Source organism: Alligator sinensis, unplaced genomic scaffold (genome assembly GCF_000455745.1).
Source record: "Alligator sinensis unplaced genomic scaffold, ASM45574v1 scaffold610_1, whole genome shotgun sequence".
NCBI classification, from domain to species: domain Eukaryota; kingdom Metazoa; phylum Chordata; order Crocodylia; family Alligatoridae; genus Alligator; species Alligator sinensis.
In genome coordinates, this window is record NW_005842348.1 from 600,914 (window position 1) to 610,500 (window position 9,587).

Here is a 9,587-nt window from a genome sequence, read left to right on the forward strand (position 1 = left end):
TTACTGCACATTATTCAAACCCTGCTATGAAGACAGAATTAGCAGTTTCCTAATGGGTTGTTCTGTGGCGCACATCACAATGAGTGCCGAGTATTTCACAAACATTAACCAATTCATGTTCACAACACATTTGCGAAGTGAAAGGTTGGTATGGTCCCCATTTTACAGGTAGCAGAGGCACGAGAAGATTCAGGTAAGAGATTTCCACTAAGTTTGACTCCTGTTGTTTCTGTTTCCGCTATGGGTGCCACTCAATACTTCTGCAAATCAGACATCAGGGTCTCAGCTCAGATACCTAGAACGTCAGTGACCACCTGTAAAGTCTGCTTTAAGCAGCTTGACCAGCACTGCACGGGAGCTTTGTGGTGGAGGTAGCAGTCATAGACAGCTGTCCTAACCTTGAACCTGTCCTTTGACTTTTAATAATCCTATGTTGCATTTACTACACACCTTCCAGCATCTGCAACAAATGAGGTAAGCAGACATGTAATAGGGCAGCTCCATGCTCTGGGCAGTGGCTCAGCACAGGACAGTGCCAGCTGCTGTACTGCTGGTAGATATGGTGCAGCCATTTCCTAGCAGCAGTGGCTATCCCCTTCCCCTCCCCCCCCACCAATACCAAAAATGGTACCTGTGGCAGTTGCTCCCACTCAGTTCTACTACTACAGGTACCAGACAGCAGTCTTCTTAACTACACAGTCCTGATTCATAACAGATTCAGACATATGCACTGAATGAAGTAGGGGGTCTATGAAAAAAATTTCTGCAATCATGTAATTAAAGACTGGATCATTATGTATACAAAGAAGGGTACCAAATTAAGGTTTCACAGCGTAAATTGAGTCATCTCAAATTGAGATGGAAATCCCCCTGGTTTGAGTATTCTTCGTATACATTTATTAGGGGTGTGCGAACTAGGCCCTATTCGATTTGGATTCAGCCCAAATCGGGGACAGTAATTTGATTCGTTTATTCGGATCACTGTCCCCGAGTCAATTTGGCCCCAGCGTGCTCTCCGATGGACCCAGAAGTGGACTGAAAGTGCTTCTGGTTCACTTCTGGGTCTGTTGCCAAGTGCACTGGGGAGCCCCCACACTCCTGTGAGATGCTCCATGCACCCCAGCATCGCAGCATTCAGGAGCCGCCCGCTACCGAGAGGTACGTAGAAAAAACATTTCAAGCTGTGTCTATGTCCAAATCGCCGAATCTCTCCGAATCAATTCAGAGGGTCCCAATTTGATTCAGAGAGATTCAAAGGTCTTCTGATTCCATTCAGATTCAGAGATTTGGCCACCGAATTGGGCCGAATCTCCACCGAATCAAATCGGGGACTGAAGCTTCACACAGCCCTAACTTTTATCATCAATGTCCTGAGCACTTCAGAGAGTAAGACAACGTCCCTACCCGGAAGAACTTAAAGTTTGGTTAAACTGCACACTGGTAAGGGAGGGAGTTGTAAAGGCAAATTATATGAAAGAAACATAATTGAACAATGAAGTTAGGCAGCTGCCTTACTAGTTGTACAAGTACATATGAGTATGCGTGTATGTGTGCACACCTGTTATTTCTCTGGGCCTTTTCCAGAGATCAGAGCCAATTGAAGCTGATGGAAAGATTCCCATGAAGCCTGAATCCTCTGATGAGGCAGCAGAGTTGATATAGGAGGGCAATGGCATGTTGACAGAGCTGGGGTGGAATTTGGACAAAATTAATCCAGATTACAATTTCAAACAAAAACCAGTTAAACTGATATTCTGATGGACTAAGTCTAGAACCAGTGGGGGTGGCTTCAGCTTTGGGATCAGTTAAGGCAAAAACACCAGAGTAAAGCCCAAGTGAAGACTAGCGCAACAAACTGAATGGATACACATAGCTCATTCGCTGCATTGTCTCAGTACCAGAGCCATGTGGCTTTCATTAAACTTGTTTAAACTGATCCCTTTGCCCCTCAGTCCCCAGCTGTTTCCTTAACCAAGAGGCTGTTAATCTCTCATCCCTTTAGGTCAAGGAGTCATTGTCATCTGATCAGAGCCATTGCAATGCACCCCCTTCCTGATTGTCCCTGCTTGGCAGATTTGGCTTTTGTCTGGGCAAGTGCTCTTCTGATTCATTGAATGGGCTAGGCTGTGTGCACAAGAAAAATCAAAGAGACTGAAAATGTCTCAGCTCCCAAAGGGAGAGCAGAGAGCTTCAGACAGCCAAGGGCAGATCTGTGCACTACTAGCAAGCATTGGAGGGCACCCCAGCTTCTGTGATCCCTCATCTCTACCTTCCTCCTCCTCCTTCTCTTCACTGACCAAAACATCCAAGACCCAGCTGGGTATGTCATGGTCCTGAACTGCTTTTCTGCACAGAAGACCCAGTTTGCTCTTGTCTCTTTTCATTCCTCCCTCTCCCTCTCCCTCTTTAAACTGTAAGCAAGGAGACACACCAAACCTCTGACCAGCTTCCACATATTGATAAGGGGTAGGGAAAAGGAGGTCAAATGCTGTCAGTTCTGGAGGGGTGCAAGAGAGTCTAGGATACACACCCAGTTTTTACAAACAGCTCGAGGCAGAGGGGTCTTTCCATTGGGTCCTAATGAGTCTCTAAAACCACCCCCATGCTCAGTGCAGGGAACATCATGGGAAAGTCAGAGTTCACCAACTCATAACACCCCTCACCCTGATCTAATTTGAGCCAAGAATTGTTCAAACAAGAGCTTTCAAGACAGCTGCCAGGTTAGTCAGCAGTGGGGTCTGAACCACTGGCCTCTAGACCTGAAAGCACAAATCAGTACAGCAGTGATCCTCAGCCTTCACTGGCCCACAAACACCAGCCAGCAAGTAATTCTTTGTGAGACAATATCCTACATTGTTCTCTCTGTCAGTTTGAACTTAAAGTTTCCAGTGGCTATGAGTTGTTGACCATTACTCTGTTGCATGGGCAACAGATCCAGGCCCTGAGGCAATGGGTTGGAACAGATTTAAATCCTGTGGGACAGCCATGTACATTAACATGGATGTGGATCCATGGGTTACACTCAAGAGAAAGCCAAAGCAGTGGAAGGAGCTGAGAGAGGTCTAGCAGCTGCACTTCCTGGAGGGAGTAAATCACTTTGGCAGGGGTCGGACAGCATTCAGGTGCGATATAAATCTACACTGCCTGGGTGAATCTGGTGCCTCTCCAAACCATAATAACGTCTCCCCTTGAGAAGTTGACACCCCGTCCCACTCTCCAACTGCTTCTTTGCCACATCCCTTATTTGCACCATCTTCCAAGGTAGAAGCTCAAAATGTGTGATTTTAAATGTACACTGCTGCCTCCATCCCATCCATTCTGCTTCCTCAGAAGGCACTGAGGAGATCCCCTCTCCTCCTTTTCTTGTCTCTGGTGATCTCTGTCTTGACACATCTCTGAGGATAAGACGATTGCCCAGCAAGGGCCCTCCTGATCCTCTGTCATTAGGGGGCTAAGACTCTTCAGGACAGGCCAGCAGCTGGAAGACTAGAGTAGGCACCTGGCTACCTCACAAAAGGGCTGAAAGAGGCAGGGGGAGAAGGACTCCCTAAGAAAAGAGGAAAATGGGGGAAGGAGAAGTCGATACCACGGAGTGATGGGGAGGGCTTGGAAAGGAGCAGGTGTTATATGATGGGGTCAACAGGGAGGGATCAGGTGCTGTATAATGGAGAGGTTGAATAGACCCCATTAAAGCTTCATGCTGATGCTCTAACCATCTGGGCCTGGGCCAGCCATTTTCTCCTCACCCTGAGGAGTGATTACAGAGGACACGTTGCTCTCTGTGCACGTGTAATTAGACCATTGTGCTGCACCCGAGGCTGGGACCCCTACGCTGGATGAGTTCGCTTCCCTTGCCTCACCTGCCCTGCTGGGAACACTGCAAGCCAGAGGAGAGCCCACAGCAGAGCCTCTGCCTGCCCTTGAAACCCTGTCTTGTGGTAGAAATAAATTGCCTCAGATTCCTGTAACTCAGGCAGAAAACCCAGGCCCCTTGCTGATAAAAACAGCCGGCCTGGACGGCGTTGCCATGGCAACCTGCACTTTTTTTTCCCCCTCCCTTTGTTCAGCTGCGGACCCAGACTTTTGTGCCCAGTCATAATGGGGCCAGGCTGTTGGGATGTTTGAGGGGTGAGGTGAGAGGAATTTCATTCAGCCGCGTCTTGCTTGGCCTGTCTCCTTCCGAAAGTTGAGAGCATGGAATGTTATTGACCACGGCCCCCCGCAGGGAAGGAGCCATTCAAGACAGCACTAGACCGGAGGGTGAAGAAAAAGGATTCCTTGTCCCCTCCCCACAGCTGACACACACACACACACACACACACACACACACACACACACACACACACACACACACACCCTTTTATTTCCTTATCTCATTTTCTGTAACTTCTCTCCCCACAGCAGCTCTTACCGAACACAACAAAACCCTTCAGAGTTTTACCTCATGCTCACCGGCCTTGAGCTGAGATGTATTAAGTCGCCAGAGAGTGTTGCCCTATGGTGGCACCTTCCACTGGAGCATCTCAGAGGGTTTCACAGACATTTAAGCCCCTGACACTTGCCAAGCCCTGAAAAGACCAGAGAGCCGTGGGGGCTCAACTTCTCCAAAACCCTGAAGAATTTCTGTTGGGCTCCCCGTCCCCTCCCGCTCACTCTTCCATACTAAAGCCAACTAGTAGATTTGTGTGCTCTTGGTCAAGTCAGCCAAAAGGCCTCAAAAGAACAGACAAACAGAACCAGAAATACAGTGGCTGGTATTTTAAAGGAACTTAACAAAAGAGGCACCCAAATCAAGCAAAGGAAACATCTGGGCTGAGACGACAGGAAGATTTCCCCAAATACTGGGCCCTTTCAATGAAGGTTGTTCTGTTTTGTTTTGTTTTTATCCTCACCAAAGTAATCAATGAAATCTATATTCCTCCAGTCATTTTCACTTCAGCTGAACAAAGACAATGAGCAATTTTCAAAGATGGGGGTGGGCAAGATGACCTCTGGTAATGGATTCCTTCTTCCTGCCCAACATTTTATTATTCCTTCCCTATTCCAGCAATGTATTTGACACCAAGCATGTATACCCACCCATGGGCGGCAAACTGCTCCCTGACTAGATAACTTCCAAGTTGCCTGTGTGCCATGTAGGGGACAGCCCCTAACCCAGTGAACAGGATAGACTTGCTATTAATGCCAGGATGCACACAACTCTACCGGGGTACTAGGATGGATATGGGACTTCAAAATGAGGAAGGAAACTCTTCTGTATTGATATAGTGATTGTGCCCTGAAATGGCAACAGTGGACCCTCAGGACAGGGCCCCACACAACATTGTGCCTTTCCATGTTAGCCATGTTGTACCATGGTCCCCCCCCACAAAAAAAAAACTTCCCCATCATTACAGCTTTCTAGTGGAAGTGCTGGTGTTGAGCAGCCACTAGCATTTTGGTGACCATGTTTCATAGTTTCATAGATGTTAGGATCAGAAGGGACCTATTAGGTCATTGAGTCTGACCCCCTGCCCTGGGCAGGAATGAGTGCTGGGGTCAGATGACCCCAGCCAGGTGTCTGTCCAATTTCCTTTTAAATACCTCCAAGGAAGGTGACAGCACCACCCTACTGTTATTCAACTCTACTCAGACAGTACAGTGGGCATGAGTTAGCAATATTGTTACCCACTGGTGCTAGCATTGGCAGAGCTGTGTTAGTTGTAGCAATGATAAAAGGTAAAAAGATAAGTGTAGATCAGGCTTGTCCAACATATGGTCAAGGCATTTTCTGTGGCCCGCGGCGCTGCGACGTGAGTTGATTGGTAACTGGGAACAGAGCAGCTCAGCAGCCAGGCCTGCAGTAGTGTCTCCCTTCCCTGTCCCAAGACAGACAGAGTCAGTCCCACAGCACCCATGGCACGAGTTTTGCTTGTCTGTAGCTTGAGGGGCAGTTCCCCCCAAACCCCTGCACCGATCTTCTTGAAACTTGGCAGGCTTTGTGGCCTCCGTAAGAGCTACCAGCCCTGCCATTTTGACCCCCCTGTGGTGTAACACACAGCCCTGACATGAGTTTGGCTTTCATGAATTTGGGGTACAGTTCCCCCCAAACCCCTGCACCGATCGTCTTGAAACTTGGCAGGTTTCATGCTCTCAGCAGAAGCTACCATCCCTGCAAGTTTTGTCCAAATTGGACAAAAAACAACAAAGTTACAGCTATTTCATTGATTTCCCCCATTATACCCTATGGCCGGATTTCTGATGCGGCTCCGAAGCTTCAGAGCCACTTCGGCCGGATCGAGGCGGAAACCCGGTCTGGAGCTCAGGATCGGATCGCGGCCATCAGAAGCAGCCAGATCCGAAGCCAGATCGGATCACTGCCAACTTGCACAGGCCTAGTAGATAAGACCATGGAGCTTTTTCAGCTGAGTCCATATCTGGAGCACATTCAATAAAAGCGCTACACTCTGGCATCTTTTAGACTTGAAATACAGAAGTTGCTTTGGGCTGTGTTAGCTGTAAAGCATTAAATACAACCTCAAAGCACCGTAGGAATCACGTGGAAGCAAAACCCATGCCAGAACTAGTGGAACAAAAGCAACAGTACAAGGGAGATATGCATTTCAGCCCCTTTCCCTGCTCTAGTCTTGGCAAATGATGTCCAAATGCCTTTCAAAGCACTCTATATTCAAGTTTCTGAAAGCAACTCCCAAGTAAGCATTGAAATACTAAGCCAAGCTGAAATTGCTACTTTTACTACATTCCTTAGCATTCAAGGGTGGACCAGGTATTGCTAGGATATTAGCACTAGCACTTCTTGGGTATCTGTCATAGGATCCACTCCTAATTTAGAAATGTCAGAGCAGGTTTAGAAAAGCAGACTGACTGAGGCCACAAGGGTGAAAGGCCCATCGTACAAGGAGTTCCAAAGACAGGGCAAGCAGAGAAGACTTATTTAAGGAGATGAATGGGAACATGGACACAGAATGAGCATATAGGTTCAGAGAGAAGTCACTGTTGAAAGGCACAGCAGGGATCTTGGAAAAGGCATGAAAAAGAAGACCAGTTCATGAAGAACAAGGAAGGGATGCAAAGATATATAAGGGACAAGGAGATGCAAAAGGCAATTCCATTGGGAGATATTTACCATGTTTTTTTTTCCCTAAGGGCACAATTAAAGCTGACAGCTGGTTTAATCCAACTAGTTCCTACAACTCTGTACTAGTTACCCAACACCAAGAAACCAATCAAAACAACAGTAGTTATTGGACTACTCGCTACTTTCCAGCTCCCTCAGTTTTCCCCCAGGGCCCATACTCCTCCACTCAAGTGTTTCCAAACAAGATATTCTCTTCTCAGGATATGGAGTATCTCTCTATTGCACTTGTACATATATTTTTGATAGTGCAGCTGGCAGGCAAACTTGCCAGACTGTTCTTCTTTGTAAATCTCCCTTCTTTAATGTCAACACAATCAATTTACTCCTCCATAAGCCCCCTCACAAGAGCATAAATTCATTCAGAATACAGTTCCACCACCTGAAAAGCTCAATCCCACAATCCTTCACTCCTCCATAAGCTTCCTTGCCATACAAATAAAGACAGCTGGATAATTTCTAAAGGTTGCTTTTAAATACATAGTTAAGTAAGTGGTGGCTACTTTTTTTATTTCACACCCTGAAAGCATGCCCATAACATGCTGCACAAACTAAACATGCCAACTACAGGCGGAGCCAACAGCTGCAACCACTTGTCTGTCCGGCTGTGCTTAGGCTAATGCCAGTCCAGCTGCCTCAGCACTCCACTATTAATTGGGAACTTCACTTTGCCTTCACATACTTTGTGCAAAATGCAGCAGGTGGATTGTGCCCTCATTAGCTGCTGAGCCGACTTTGGAAGCAAAATGAGGCATCTGTGGATCTGCAGTCTCCCAAGCACACACTACTGCACCACCATCCTACATCTGTTTGTCTCTCCAAGTTTGGATGGTCAAGATGAAGTTGTGTTCTCCAGGGCAGAAGTGTGCACCAGCCAGAATCACAGCAGGGCTAGAAACACCCGATGACAGCATTGTTCAGTGTGCTTAAAGTACCCATCTGCCTGCTCACAAGAAGTTAGCAACATACAATCCCTCTGTGTGTCTCACACTCATCCACTGTACACTGTAACAAACCTGACATGGTGAGCTAGTTTGGATTGCCCCTGTCCATTAAGATGTTCCCAGGTTTGTTGGAGAGGCAACACAGGCCAGGATTCAGAAAGGGCCCATAGGTCACCATTTAGCTGCCTCACATATTTAAAATCCTGGCTAATCCAGGACACTGTGTTCCAGCTAATGCACTGCATTACAGCAGCACCCTTCATAGAATTTGTCACCCCCAACTGGGGCCCAAATAACTGATATGTATGCAGAAGACCCAGCTTCCAAGTGACCCAAGATATTTACACAGCCCCTGTGATTCTACAGCCAGGGAACAAAGTTTCTCACAATGTGTTTTCCTTCTATTTTCCAGCTAGGAAATTATGGAAGAGGGGGAGAGGTACCTTGCTCAGTGTCAGAGAGGGCATCTGCAGAACAAGGAATTGAACCCAGGTCTTGTAAGCTCCAGGTCTGGGTCTAAATCACTGAGTCATCTCTAAGACAGCTAATATGAAAAGGCACAGTGTTGTAGTCCTGTCCTGAGGGCCCAGTGTTGCCATTTCAGGGCACAATCACCGTATCAGTACAGAAGAGTTTCCTTCCTCATTTTGAAATCCTATATCCATCCTAGTAACCTGGTAGAGTTGTGTGCATCCTGGCATTGATAGCAAGTCTATCCTGTTCACTGGGTTAGGGGCTGTCCCCTACATAGCACACAGCTAACTTGGAAGTTATCTAGTAGTTAGGGAGGAATTTGTACTATGAATGTCAAATATGGCTATGGCCTCAACTGTCCAGCTCAATGGTTGGCTGGAACTCCCTCCACACCTTCATTATAGCCATTTCAAGGCACCTCGTGATTGGAGGAGCAAAAGCATTGGCCTCCCTTTTTAGAGGAGGAACAAAAAGCTGTACTGTCACCAGGGGAGCTGGCCCTCTGGGAGCACCACAGGGAGCACCACAAGGAGCTGCCCCTCTTCCATTTTCTTAAAGCTATAATTTCAAGAAGCCAAGACATATTTTTTTAGGGCAGGCAGAGACGTAACTAATAGGCCTGTGCAAAGCAGCTAGTACAGGGGTGGGCAAAATATGGCGTGCGGGCCGGATGCGGCCTGCCAAGCACTTCCCTCTGGCCCGTGGAGTCCCTTCAAAACCCACGTAATGGCGGCTGCCTCTCATGTAGGGGCGGCTGCCTCTCTAAAAGCCTCCAGCACCACCAGCTGCCGGCTATAGCACCTCAGGCTGTTTCCTTGGGTTCTGGTTGCGAGGCAACCGACCCTGCCCTCGCCCCGCCCCGGCTCAGGCCACGTTTGCAGCTTGAGAGGGGTGGGGGGGCTGGGCCAGAACCTGGTGGCGCCGGTGAGGGGAAACAGTGTCTGGGCCCACTTCTACTTTGCTCCATGGGACTGGAAAGGGCCCTGCCCTGCAGGTAAGCCCAGGAAAGCGGCTGCTGGGCAGGCTTTCCCCGT